The 15,454-nt window shown below is 38.8% G+C and overlaps 1 protein-coding gene across 1 annotated transcript in view; it reads left to right on the top strand.

Annotated features, from left to right (window-relative positions):
• Positions 1-374: 374 nt before the first annotated feature.
• The window catches only part of TRPC5 (transient receptor potential cation channel subfamily C member 5), a gene marked incomplete at its 3' end in the record, with an annotated part of 359,287 nt that continues 344,207 nt past the window's right edge, over positions 375-15,454 (top strand). The window contains exon 1 of the mRNA XM_084870450.1: positions 375-460. The remainder of the gene's footprint in view (positions 461-15,454) is intronic.

Raw genomic sequence — 15,454 nt, forward strand, 5'->3', positions numbered from 1 at the left:
ACACACACACACACACCCCTTCTGTGTTAGTTACCCCTGTCAATTTCCCCATGTCAGCTTCACTTCCTGTTATGGTGTGGTTGACTGCGTGAAGGGAGTGCGGGCATTTGAAGGGGCCCAGGTTAGCGCTGAGAACCAGGAGAAGCTAGTGAAAGGTAGAGCAAAGAGTTTCAGGACGCTGGAAAGGGAAAGGTATAGGAGAGTCAGACAACGAAAGGGAAGTTTGGAGATGTTTGATCAAAGAGAGAAACTGAGGTAGGAGAAAGTATTTTCGTCCTTCACAGCACCCCGCCCCTTTTGCTGTGCTCATCAGCCCACCCGCCCAGCAGCCTGGAGGCCCTGAGCTGTCCCAGGCGGCTCTTTGCGTGCTGTGGGAGAAGAGTCCTGTAAGGTGGCCGACTGTGATCCCCGGCGCTGGGACACCAGAAGACGCAGATCTGAATAAATCACTTCACCTGGGGTAAGTGGACAGGTGGCTCCATGCCCTGGGCTTTGCTGCAGGAGCATTTCCAAAGGGTGGAAAGGTGCAGGTTGAGTGAAGGTGTGGGGATGGGAATGCTGAGGACTGGGAAGCACTGGATGTGGGCTGGGGTGATATGGAGCAGTGCAAAGGCAGCAACAGATTGTCTTTGGACACAGGGAAAGAGATGGTAGTCAGAGGAAACTCTAGGGACATTAAGATAAGGTGGCTTGGGATGTTCTCCTAAACCAGCACTTTGCCCTACCTTTGGACAGTGATCTGCTCCATTCCTGGGTAGGTATTAAGCTCCCTGGGAACCTGCTCTCTGGCCTCTTCAAAATCAGCCAGGAAGAGGGCATGGGAATAAGGATGCTGGCCCTGTTGCCAAAAGCCACTTCAAGATGCAAAGGATGAGCTCATGAGGGTTCAGGAACAAGGAGTTTATTTTTGTTTTATATTCTTCAACCTTAAGAAATGGCCAGATTAATCTGCCTGGCTTCCTTAAATGAAACAGGAAATGCAGATTGGGGAACATCAGTCAAACCTCTGATCCAAAGTGGACACCCTCCTCCCTGCAAACACACACACTAACTTGGGCAGTTATGTTCATTACACACACACACACACACACACACACACACACACACACTGGGCTGTATTCACAGATCCTGATATTTCTCCCTGATTTCTAAGACTGAGACTTGAAGAATACTTATTCCACATTTCCAACCTGAGCTCCCTGGCCATAGTCAGGTGTGTGGTAATGGCTGAAAGGCTAGCAATGTTATCTCTCTCACATGAAATGTCTGGAGTCTGGAAACCAGCCTAAAAGACAGTATCTTTGAACTTTACCTGAGTTTATTATACAAGTAAGAGAGACAGAGTCTAATAAAAAAATGCCCTTTTTAAATATTGTTCGTATCTGCTCTGGCTTCAAATGAGAAATAATTACTCCATTGACATAGTACTCAGACCTGTTTGACTATTGCCATATATTTATGTCCATAGCATTTAGCAAATATGGTAAGTTTATATGTCAGCATTCATAATTGTCTATTGTCAGTCTCAGGCATTTTTTGTATTCTACAGATTATCTGTATCATGTCTCTTTTTCTATAGACTCTTAAAAAGCTGAGATATAAATGATGTCAAATAGTACTTCTCACTCAGTCTTGAACATCTGCTTATTCCAAATAAAATGGCATAGAAATACATTCAAGTAGTATCAAGTTGGTTTCAAAGCAAATGGTTAGCCTGGGATAAAGGAAATAAACAGGGTCAAGAGGAGCCTCTGTTACACTGTTTGCAATGTTGAAGAAAAAACTGAAAGCCACTTGAAATCTATGTTGGTCCCTGGAAGATGCTGGTTTCATGAAGTTTCACCATATATGTGGTGTGTGTATGTGTGTGTGATGATTTCATATAATATATGTGTGTGTGCATTTTGTGTTGTGTGTATTTTCTCAAGGACTTGGATCAACCCCATACTACAAATCTGGGCTCTGTGTTCCTGTAGCAAAGAGGAGAGCAGTTGAATTTGTGCTTACAAAGCACCCAGGCTCTTCTGTTAAACTTTCTGCTTATTATTATGTTACTGGAATACAAAGAATTACCTCCTCCAATTCAGCAAATGGGAGAAACCAATTTTTGCATTAAGTGGAACTGTTTAGGTGGCATCAGGCAATTTGTTCTAGTGCTCACTGCTGAGGGACAGAACGAAAAGAGGATTACTCAAGCAGGATCTGAAAAGGTGCCCATTCTGTTACATTCTGTTGCTTTTTTAAGGGACTCATAAGCAAATATCTTCTCAGATACATTAAAATTACACTTTGCCACAGACAGCAAAGACCAGCCTGCATACAGGTAGGAAAGTACTGGCAGCTTCATACCTGGGAAGAACTGAAAGTGTCAAAAGGGATGAAGCCTAAGGCATAGGCCTTTGCTGTTCTTGGTGATGTATCTGGCTGCCACAGTGGATCCTGATCCATGGTTCCTCAGGGACAAAGAGGTAGACAGTGCAGGGATCCAGAACCAATGATATTGCCAGTATTATTGACACAGGTTCACTTGACTTCAATGTATGTTCCAACATAGAGACCTAGACTATATATCTGCCATCTCTACCAGCTATAAGAGTGATAGTCCCATAATTCCATTCTTCCTCAAATTAACAACTAAAATCAGAATGATACACAGAACCACAACACTTAGAGAAGGCTTGGCCAGAAAATTAGAAGAGGAATAGGATAGAACCCAAAGATGCTTTGAAATACATGGAAAAAAAACCAACCTGGTATTTGCTTTCCTTTGCTTAGGCTAGAGATAGAATTAGTCCAGAAAGTTGATTCAGATTGAAGCACCCTAAAATTGCCTACAATTTGTAGTATAAACACTGAGTAAATAGTGATAGAATTCGTTAGAAACAAAGAATTTAACATGTTGCACTACATTTTTACTTTGCTATATTATTTTACTACTTAGCATATTAAATTCTTATCTACTAGCCAGGTAGGTGCTTAATTATCGAATGGATACTTCAAATGTGTCATACTACTTTCCTTCAACCTGCTTACAAATATTCAAAGTTGTCTTTTGCCATAGCTCCACCACTGAAGGAAAGGGACCAAAATGTTTCTACATGCTTTACTTCTGCCAAAGGTTCTCATTTTCAGCTAAGTACACTAAGCTATTCTGTAGTCCCTTGTTAGCTGGGCAATATGAGGGGCAGGACATTTCTCCCCAAGGTGCCACCAACCTAACCTGGCCTTGTCATTTTCCAGGTTATCAGGGAGGGGTATGACAAAGTTTTCAGCCTGCAGACAGAAATGATACTTCATTCTAGGCACAATTGCAACCAATCAGCCCCAGATTGGGGGTAAATTAAGACTAGCTACCAAGCCCAGAGCTTCGTAGATGAGGTTTCCATAGTGTCATCCTTTCTAAAACTCATGTGCCTTTCCTTCTGTTGATGACTCTTTTAAGCCCTTTGTCTAGTAAAACTAATCAACCCATCCCAATATCAAAATTTGAATTCTGAATGACTCAAGCTATGGTCTTATAAACAAATGCATACATCATGTTCCACCAAGTAAGAACATATGATTTTGAAATTATCAATAATAATAATTCTATCTAATAGAAAAGTAATATGCAAATTAACCATCACTCCACTACACCCACAAGCCATGCCCACCAGCCACGCCCACAAGCCAATCAGTAGTGAATATGCAAATAAACTCAATCAAGATGGCTACTGCCACAGAGAGCAGGAGGGAGGCTTGGGTTTCCCAGGCAATGGTGGAAAGCAAGCTTTCTGCCTGCCCTTGCCAGCCTAGGCTTCCACTGAAGGGTACAAAGTTTCAATGATAGAAGGTAAACAAATCCGAACAGAAATGGCGGCAGCCATGGAGGTGGAAAGAGCAGGAGGTTAGGATTGCCCCCAACAATGGAAGAAGCCAAGCTTTCTGCACACCCTGGATGGCTCAGGCCTCTGCTCAAGGCTACGATGTTTCAATTATAGAAGATACATAAATTCCAACAGAAATGGCTGCCACCACAGAGTAAGCAGAAGGCTTGGCTCCACTCCAGGGTACAAAGTTTCAATTATAGAAAATAAATAAATCCAAGATAGCAAGGCCTCTTCTTGGGTTGCCAGAGAGCATGGCCAACCTGCAAACCACCACAGGCCCCTCGCCCAGACTGCCCCACACACCAAGGGAACCATCACCCTGATCCGGGACACCCTTCAGGGCAAACCAGCTGCCCCCACCATGCACTAGGACTCTATCTTATCTAATAATATGCAGATTGATCATCACTCCAACACACAAGATGGCTGCCCCCATGTGGTCAAAGATGGCTTTCCCCATGTGGACACAAGATGGCTGCCACAAGATGGCCAGCAGTGGAGGGCAATTGGGAGGGACCAGGCCTGCAAGGGAGGGTAGTTGGGGGTGACCAGGCCTGCAGGGAAGGGAAGTTGGGATGGACCCAGGCCTGCAAGGGAGAGCAGTTGGCGGGGACTAGGCCTGCAGGAGAGGGCAGTTAGGGGCAAACAGGCTGGCAGGGAGCAGTTAGGCACCAATCAGGCTGGCAGGGGAGTGGTTAGGGGGTGATCAGGCTAGCAGGCAGAAGCGGTTAGGGCCAATCAGGAAGGCAGGCAGGCAAGCAATTGGGAGTCAGCAGTCCTGGATTGTGAGAGGGCAGTTGGATATCCCTTGAGGGGTCCCAGATTGGAGAGGGTGCAGGCTGGTCTGAGGGACACACCCCCTGCACAAATTTCATGCACCAGGCCTCTAGTAATAATAATAATAATAATGATGATGATGATGATGATGATGATGATATCTGCTGGAGCAAAGCAAAAATTATAGTTCACTGGGTCAAGGGCACTTTGCAAGCTACCTATATTTGGTTTTCTATCACCCATTGCAGAGTTCTCACTTAAATGCAATTGCCCCAGCTTTTTGCCTTAGCAAAAGCAAAGAAAGAGCAGATGGTGGAAAACATTCAGTGATCATGGCAGAGTCCAATATCTTCACTTTATCTATAGAGAAATTGTGATCCAGAGAGTAGAAATGATGGAATCACATAGCTAGTTAGTGAAAGAACCAAAACCAGAATCCAAGACTGCCTGCTAGTACTGAATAAATTTCCTAAATCTCTTTGGAGATCTCTAGGAAATCAAAAGGAAACTAAAGCCAGGTTTACTAAGATCACACCCTTTCTTCCATATCAAACTCATATATACATGTTTATATTTACACAAGAGGCCCAGTGCACAAAATTCGTGCATGGAGGGGGATGTCCCTTCAGCTCAGTCTGCATCCTCTCCAATGTGGGACCCTTCAATGAATGTTCAACTGCCCGTTTAAACAAGTAGTTGGACATCCCTCTCACAATCCATGACTGTTGGCTCCAAAATGCTTGCCTGCCTGCCTTCCTGATTGCCCCTAACCACTTGTGCCTGCTAGCCTGATCACCCCCTAACCACTCTCATGCCAGCCTGATTGATTTCTAACTGCTCCCTTGCCAGCTTGATTGTCCCTAACTTCCCGCCCCTGCAGGCCTGGTAACCCCTAACTGCTCTCCCCTGCAGGCCTGATCCCCCCAACTGCCCTTCCCTGGTGGCCATCTTGTGTCCACATGGGGAAAGCCATCTTTGTCCACATGGGAGCAGCCATCTTGTGTGTTGGAGTAATGGTCAATTTGCACATTACTCTTTTATTAGATAGGATAGAGTCCTGGTGCATGGGTGGGGGCCAGCTGATTTGCCCTGAAGGGTGCCGTAGATTAGGGTAGGGGTTCCCTTGGGTCGTGGGTGGCCTGGGCAAGGGACCTTTGGTGGCTTTAAGGTTGGCCATGCCTCCCCCCACCCCCCATGACCCAAGCAAAGGCCCTGGTATCTGGGATTTATTTATCTTCTATAATTGAAACTTTGTAGTCTTCAGTGGAGTCCAGGGCAGGACAGAAACTTGGCTTCCTCCATCACCAGTGAAACCCAAGCCTCCTGCTCGCTCAATGACTACAGCCATTTTGGGGGGGATTTATTTATCTTCTATAATTTAAACTTTGTAGCCTTGAGCGAAGGCCTGGGCCAGCCAGGGTGTGCAGGAAGTGTCACTTCCTCCATTGCTGGGGAAACCCAAGCCTCCTGATCTCTGTGGCTGCAGCCATCTTGGTTGGGTTAATTTGCATACTCACTCCTGATTGGCTGGTGGGCGTTGCTTGTGGGCATATTGGAGGTATGGTCAATTTGCATATTACTCTTTTATTAGATAGGTTGTTCATTGTCATTTGTCTTCTTACTCACCACTTGCACACACACACGCCCCTGCACTTCTATTTTACTAAGAAAACGTGGCATATGCCTACAGCTAGCATATTCAGATGGAGGGCAAAATTAAACATGAAGATTTAACTGCTCACACTTTTCTTGCTGATCTGGTTCACAAGGCGCCTAGAAAACCAAGTCTTTGCAGCTCCCTATTAATTTTGAAGTAATAGAAGCCGAAGAAATTTAATGACTATGGCTCTGGTTCTATATACTCAGTCTTGGAATTGACACCCATAAGTACACACACACACACACACACACACACACACACACTCACAAAGGATATAAAAAAATATAAGTCAGACGATTTTATAGTAGACTCTGATTTAAAAAAAAAAAAGGTTTGTTAGGAGGGGGGGGGTATTATTTCTTAACTCCATCCCCTAGGGTCTATGCTTGGTTTCCACTAATCCCACCCTACTTTCTTTTAGAATCTGAGAAAATAGGCTTATGTAAACATGTCTATTACAGCCCAGAAGGAAGAAGTGAAGAACTTTTACATTATAGTGAGGATATCACAAGGTCAAGAAAGAAAGACTAAGATGACATGGGCTTGAGTTTTGCTATTCTAAGTGTGGTCACCACACCAATAGCACTACCATCCACTGGAAGCTATTTTTAAAAGCAGAATTTTAGACCTTTCATTAGACTTACTGAACTGGAATCTGATTTTTAAGAAGACCCTCAATGATTTGTTCGCATACTCAAGTTTGAGAGTTGCTGAACTATAGTTTATCCCAAAAATCATCTGAAAGTCATTTGAGAAGAAACAATGTGTGCTAGGCATTTAGGGACAATTCATGTAGCTTATCACTAAAAATTATAAACTTTCCCCACATCCACTTCTCTCATCCATCATAAAAGCATTAAGTATAGGCAGGAGAGGTTATTCAAAGGGAGTCAGACCACAGGATTGTTCTGTTTACCAGAAGGACCTGAGTTCAAATCTTAGCTGTGTCCACAAAAACTAGCTGTGTAAATTTGTGCAAGGTACTTTGAGCCTCAGATACCTGATTAGTATAAAGGGATTAACATTGAAATTGTGTTGTTAATATTAACTGAGACACTATAAGACACTAACCTACTGTAAGCAATCAAAACATGAAAGATATTATTATAAGTAATATGATTTGGCCAGTAATTTTAGTTTGCTAGAAAACTCATTACTTGATGTGATGTCTTGAGGTACCTAGCATCTTGGTGTGAATCACATTGAGATTTCCACAGATATAATACTAAGAAAGACAAACAAAATATTTGAACAAAGTGGAGGTCCAAAAACAAATATTACTCTGAAAAATTAGAAGTGTCCCTAATCACTTCACAGAATAAGACTGAAGTCAGAGTGACCCTATTCTATATAGCATGTATCAAAATTATCAAGTTAGAAAGTTATTAGTTATGTTCTTTCTGTATGTTTGTACATACATGCAGTAGTGAAACACATGTACATCCAGACTCATCCAGACACACACACACACACACACACACACACACACACACACACATAAACACACACACACATGTCCTTCAGTGGACCAACTATGAAAAAGTAAAAGATGAAAGCATTTTAGGGACAAAAATAAATATTACTGGATTTCTGGCCTGATAGCAATCTGTAAAGATGGATGAATAATAACTCCTAATTCACATGATGAATGGGAGATTATATCTGGGTTAAAACAATGATTTAGGTAAAGACATAGCAGAGAAAGTAAATAAATAAATATTTCTTTAAAAAACGTTTTTGTTTTTTTATTGATTTGAGGAAGAGAGAGAGAGGGAAAGAGAGAAACAGATGAGAGAGCACCATGGATGATTGCTTCCTACATGCCCTCTTATGGGGACAAACAGAGAAACTCAATAAATATTTCTTAATCTTAGCCAACAAAAGGGGGGGGAATGTTACAGATAATTCCCCTCCTAAGCTACAATGATTTTTTCCTCCAGAAACTAGTGGTGTTATATAATAAATATTTCACCTTACCAGCACCTTACAAAAGTCAGCTCAACAACAGTTAATACCTAGAGAGTGCTCAGTTAAGTGTCAAACATTTTACATGTAATATTTCATTTAAATCCTCACAACAACTCCATGAAATGGATACATTATCATCTTTATTTTACAGATGTCTTTCTTAGTATTATATCTGTGGAAATCTCAATGTGATTCACACCAAGATGCTAGGTACCTCAAGACATCACATCAAGTAATGAGTTTTCTAGCAAACTAAAATTACTGGCCAAATCATATTACTTATAATAATATCATATTTATTTAACTCAAAAGAATTAAAAATAACTTGTTCATGTTATAATTTAATATTATAACATAGGTAAATGTTATGCCTACCACTACTTTATAGGTGAAAAAATAACAGATCCTACTTTCTCCCAGCTCATAGTGTTCTCCACCTGCTCAGTTTTTCTCTAAAGTATCTAACCATGATTATTGAATTTTATAACTTCCAATAAATTTCAGTAATATCACTAAGCAGTAGATTTCCTAAAGACTTATTGATTGGTGTATCTAATCTGGGCAGCCTGATTGCAAAGACACAGAAACAGACACTACAACCTCTGAGTCCCATTCCCTTGGCATGTTGGAAACCTCAAGCTTCTTTTGAAACAGAGGATTCCCAACATCTGTTGACATTTAAGAGGATAAGATTAATGTGGCATTCAAAATCTTAGATAATATAAATCACAAATTTATAAGATTTCTGGGATCACCCTAAATTAAAAAATATCAATTGCTATCAATCATTTAACATCTTTGCATTAGTTCTTTATCGTAGCCATAGCAGACCTCCACACTTTAGCAGTTTTAAACAACACAGATTTATCATTGTTATAGTTATATAGGTCGGAAGTTTGACTTGGGGATCATTAAAGTAAAATCAAATTGTCTTCAGGCATGAATTCACTTCTGGAGGCTCCAAGGGAGAATCTATTTCCTTGCCTATTCATGTTGTTGTCACAATTTACTACCTTAGAGTTGTAGGACTGAAGTCTGATTTATTTGCTGCCTATCAGTTGAAGGACATTCCTAGCTTCTAGAGGCCACACATTCCTTGGCCCATGGCCCCATTCTTCCAACTTCAAAGCCAGCTAAGGCAGATTGAGTACTTCTCATGCTTTGAGTATTTTCTGCCTCTTCTTCCTTTGCAGCTCTCTCTGACTATTATGCCCCCCTCTCTGCTTTTGAGAGCCCCTGTGATTACATGGAGCTCACTGGATAATCCAGAATAATCTCTCCATCAACCTTAATTCCATCTGAAAAATCTCTTTTGTCACATAACCTAACAGATTCACAGGTTTTGGGGATGTATTGACATATTTAGAGGGTCATTATCCTGTCTACCACAATCTTCTTTGTGTTGAGTGGTACAAGTACATTATCTTAATCTTCAATACAGTATTTTGTGATAGTTATTATTATCCCCATGTAACAGATTAAGAAACAAGATCAGGCAAGTTAAATTGTATGCTTAATATAACATAGTCCATGATGGAGGTAGGATTAGAATATTGGTCTCTCTTCTTCTAAGTCTTGAATTTTCTCTTGGCCTCCTCATTGCCACAAAGCTCTTTTGTTTGTTTTTTTCTTTTCCTTTTTGTTATTTTTTGTGTGTTTTCTCTTTTATTTAAATGATTGACTAGGTAATTTATGTGTATGGTTAAAAATTAAAATATGTATATAAAAAGGCATTTAATGAAAAAGCTTTCTCCTAATCTGTTTCACATCTATTTTATTGCCACAACCTCTTCCCCCACCCCATTTTTTTTCTTTCTTTAGAACTTCTGGATGAAAATACAAGAAACGGTGAATTAATGTTCAGAAAAATCTTTACTTTAAAACAAAATCTCTCATATCCATTTTGTCCTTTTGTAGCATTCTCTGTATAGTGTAACTTTGGAAGAACTAATATCTGTGTTAAATGACAAGTCTTTGGACCAATCTCAAAGAAACTCCTGACTATGCTCACTTTTTAAAAATGTTTTATAATCCCTTTGGCCTGTGACACTCACCTGAATATTCTGTACTCTCATACCTCCATATTGTTATATATTATTATATATCCCACCAATGTTTTCTGAAAATTCCAGAATCCAGGAATTACAGTAGTTAAAAAGGAGAGAGAGAGGGAGGAAGGGAGGGGGAAAGAGAGAAGAAGAAGAAGAGGAGGAGGGGTAGGGGAAGGGAGAGGAGAGGAGAAGAGAAGAGAGAGGAATGTCCATAGTGCATACTGGGGGGAAAATATAACAATTCATTAAATATAGTTATTATCATTCCATATAGTAAAAGATAATTCTATTTTAGTATAAATAAGCCCAATATCCTATTTATAAATAATATTTAACATTTACAGAGCTTTCTAACTTGCAAAAAACAAACAAAAAACAAAACAAAACATGGAACTCTTGCATATTTGTAAACATTGAAACAGATTGCCTTATAGTATGGTAGCATATTATACAGAAACAGACACAGAAAACAAAATATGACAAGTTTGTTTAAACAAATGATTGAATAAAGCTTATAACAAAATCAATACACCACAGTTAATTATTTTTGTTATCCCTGCTATGAATATTGTTCTTTAGCTATAACTTAGTACTGCTTCTTCCCAGCATAGCAACTGCATGCAATACTTATTTGCCTTCTAGTAGCATAAAATAGAACACATTATCATCTTCTTTTTCGTTTCTATCCTTTGAACCAGTGTTTTTCAAAATGTGGGCAAATGATTCATTATTTATTGTGAAATCAGTTTAGTAGTTCACCAGCACCACTATTTTAAATGAAATAAGTTAATAGAGAAATATATGAATCTCTTGTATTAAGAGTAAACATTGTTTCATGAAATATGTTTAGTATTTTGTGTGTGTGTTTCTGTGTGTGTGCAAAAGTGCACATTGGTGTGTATATTGGCTTCAATGTAAAATTTCTCTTACTCTGGGTTTTGTGGCAGAAGTTTTATAAATATTTGTCAAAATATTTATGTCAAAAATGTTTGAATGGTTAGAATCACTGACCAGATGTTACAAATAATCTTTAAAAATAAATGAATATCTGCCTAAACATTAAAACCTTAATATTCCTGAACTGTAAGTGAATCCATGCTGTTCCTTGACATTGTGGTCCCTAATCTATGGCAATCCCTATAAAGTAACAAGGATTTAAAGATAAGGTAAAAAATCTAATAAAATGGGAATGTTTTCTCTCTATGATTCAAGAACATCTGGAGATTTATAACATCTGGATTTGGAATAGGGTTTCCCAGTTGTCAGTTACATTTCCATATATTGGATACAATGGCTAAGGGGTCCTGAACAGTGCTTAATATGACCTGAAAGTCTGCAGCTTACATAGAATATCTCACCTCAAGAGCCACCAGATAACTTTATTCTGCAGGCTGTGCTGTAGTCATTACCCAGTGGTAACCTCCAGAAAGACAAACCAAGTTGGTCCTAGAGCAAATTAAGCCTGAAACATTGTTGGAGGCAAAAATGACAAAACTGAAACTCCCCTCCCTACTTGGGCACATCATGAGAAAGCAGGGTTCCTTAGAAAGGCCTATAGTGCTAGGAAAATAGAAGGCAGTGGGAAAAGAGAATGATAAAATATGAGATGGACTGACTCCATAAAAGAATCCATAGGCATGAGTCTACAGAATCTATACAGGGCTGTTCAAGACAAAACATTATAGACACCACTCATTCAGAGACTCATCAGGAATCAGAGCCAAAACATACACTTCCAAAAATAAAGCTGAGAATTTAGATTGTGATAAGGTTATAGAGGACTTTGTATATTTGGCTGTGGATAGATTTAATTTAGTGGATGAGAGAGAGAGAGCAATTAATTTTGAGAAGAAAAAATGAAATAATGATAGCAATGTTTGGGGATGATTATTCTGGAAACACTATTCAAGAAGGATTGATAGAAGACCAAGCAATGGCAGGCATATCAAATCTAGATATGAGGAGTAAGTAACACTGTAGTTAAGGTGAGAATTTGGGTCCAAACCCATTTTGGTGTAATTCTAGCTCTGTGATTCTGAATCTTAGTTTCCTCACCTATTATGAAAAGAAGATAGCAAGAATACCTGCCTCATGGGAATATTTATGAAGATCAAATGATTTCATACATTTAAAGCACTTAGCATAGTACCTGATCATAGCACTGGATTCAAATCTATCATTATTATTGTTATTATTGTTGTTGTTACTGTAGTAGTAGACCTGAAAAGGATGGAGCATAAAGGACACCATCAAGGAATAGTAGATACATTATGAAGTAATATTGTGTATGGGTAATGAAGGTAGTTCAGGACAACTACAAATTTTATCCAGGTAACAGAGAATGGTCATGCCATAAGGAAATGTCAATTTGGAGTAAGTTGGGAAAATGAGTTGAGATTTCAATATAATATTAAGTTTGAAGTAAGGCAAGACATCCTTGTGAAAATGCCCACCAAAACATTTGAGATGTGGGAAAAGAGCTCAAGAGAGAGGTTAGGATATGAGATGAAAAGTTTGGAAGTCATAGATATAACTATTTTAAAATTTTTCTCTAAAAATAGATTTAAAATATTCAAGGAAGAAAACAAGAAGAAGAAGAAGAAAACCAGCTAAATTAGAACCTTATATTCCACATTTATTGGAGGAGAGGAGCCAGAATATGAGAGATTGAAGTTAAAAGGAGACTTTTATGAGGCACTATGGAGAATTCACAAGAATATTATGTGCTCTGTGAACTTAAGATGTTTATAATATAGTTGAAACAATATGACTTATAGACTTGTGATAGAAAGCATTAGAAAGTATGAAATATATAATAAAATCAAATTTAAAATATAAGCTCTCAGTTCCAAAATATACCTTATTTTGTTGACTAGAGAAGTCAATAAGGCTTTATGGGTATTTCAGCTCTTAAATGATGGATAACATTTGGAGATATATCAGGAGGTACATTTCAGATGAGAGGAACTGTGCGGTCAAAGGCCAGGAGTTAAAAATGAGCAGTATTAAGGACAAGAAAGGGAAGAGAGGAACAATTCTCAAATCAACCTTATAGCTAATCTCAACTCCCAACTCAGGGGAATTAAAAAAAAAAGTTCAGTCTCATCTTGGCTTTAAAGCTAGGTGTTGAATGTCATTTATTTTCTGCTATGAAACTAGACTCCCAGCTTTATCAGTTAAGTGTCTGAGAGGACAGTATTATTGTTAACAAGAACAAAGAATGATGGAAGAAAAATAGATTAGGAATGTAGGGTGGGAGACGGATGATGAATTAAATTGCAGACATGTTGAGGTCAAGATGCCAGTAGGATATCCAAGTACAGGTGTTAAATAGGCTTTTTCAATATTTGGGCCTAGGACTCAAAAATAGAATTCCAAACTGGAGATACAGATTAGGGAGTCATCATCCCATAATAGTAGCACAATGATGACACAACTATTTTATTATATTAAAAGCATGAAGACAGAGCTTTCCAAATAATTTATTTAATCTTCACAAAAACCCTCTGAGATCACATAAGCAGTATTTATTGAAGCAGGATTTAAACCCAGGCAAGTAAAACTCTAAAGTCCATGCTCAAAGTTACTACATTAACAACAGACATTAGTCCATGGAATCAATCACTATAGCAGAGTAAACTAAAAAATAAGTGAACTACTGATCTCTGGAAATACTAACATTTGAAAAGTAGGTGAGAGAAAAACAGTTTCAGAAGATACAAGGGAATATAAAAGTAGATGAAAAACTGGAAGTGACTTCATAATCATCAGAGGAGAAAAAAGGGGGGTGAATAATCAGCATTAAAAGATATAACCATTGGATTTGACAATTGGAGGAGCCCTGAATAATGTAATGATTAGAGAAAGCACCAGCAAACTATATTCATAAGCCAAAGCTGGCCCACCCTCTGTTTTTGTATGGACTTCAAGCTAACAATGTCCTTCATATTTTTAAATCCCTGAGAAAAATTCAAAAGAAGAAGAAGAATTCATGACATGTGAAAATTATAGGAAATTCTATTTCACTGTCCATAAATCAAGTTTTATTAGAACAAAGTCACTCTCATTCATTTATTTTTTGTCTATGGTTGCTTTCATATCACAATGGCAGAACTGAGCGATAGCACCAGAGTCCTTATGGCACTCAAAGTCTGAAACTTTTACTTTCTAGGCCTCAGAATAAACGTGGTGCCTTAAATTAGAGTATGGAGTCTAATGTCAGATTACTTCTGCTTAAGTCAAAGCTCTACTATGTGACCTTGGACAAGTAACTGGAAAGTTCTAACTATCATCATCCATAAAATGGAGATTATGATAATAGGGTTGTTGTGAAGATCAAATAAAACAATTAATATAAAGTGCATCACCCAGTGGCTTGTTCATAGTAAGAACTTAATAAATGTTAGATACTGTTAATATTCACATGTTATAGAAATTAGTTAAGGAGACAGCTAAACTGTACTGGGTAGAAAAAGGAATTGGAGATGTAGACTACACAAATGGAAATTTTGCATTTGAGAATTATCACAGTGGAGCTGAGGAAGTGGAAGGAAGTAGCTTGAGGAGGGGATTTTAATTTTGGATGGACAGCTTTGAACACATTCAAGGTCTGAGAGGAGAATAAGAGAGTGGAGACATTTGAATATCTGGTGAAGAACATACTGAGGAGGTAGGAGGTGGAGGGATCAAGAGTCAAGGTAGGTAAATTAGCCTTAGAAAGGAATATAAACAGTTCAAAAATAAAGTAAGATACAAATATATTTGTTATGGATCAGAGGAAGTTCATAGTTCAAAGACTCTTTCCTCTGCGTGGAAGGAGAAAAACTTTTTCTGTGTGAATCAGGGAAGGGGAACATGAGGAAACAGGATGTATACCTGCCCAAGAAATTCAAAAGAGAAGCTTGTATGGAATAGCACTGTGGGCTTAGCAGAGCTTGGAAAATATGAACTTGGGGGCATCAATCTGTATAGCCATGTGACTTTCTCTGGAAATGCTCAAAAGCTTGGGAAAAGAAATCTAGAAAATGGAGGATTAGGTTGAGTCAGAATTTGCAGGTGTTGAAAGACTTAGAAAACGCAATGCCACTACTAACAACAACTTGATCCCATATTAGCCTGTTCCTGGAATC

The sequence above is a fragment of the Pipistrellus hanaki genome (assembly GCF_964339955.1).
Source record: "Pipistrellus hanaki genome assembly, chromosome: X".
Lineage (NCBI taxonomy): Eukaryota > Metazoa > Chordata > Mammalia > Chiroptera > Vespertilionidae > Pipistrellus > Pipistrellus hanaki.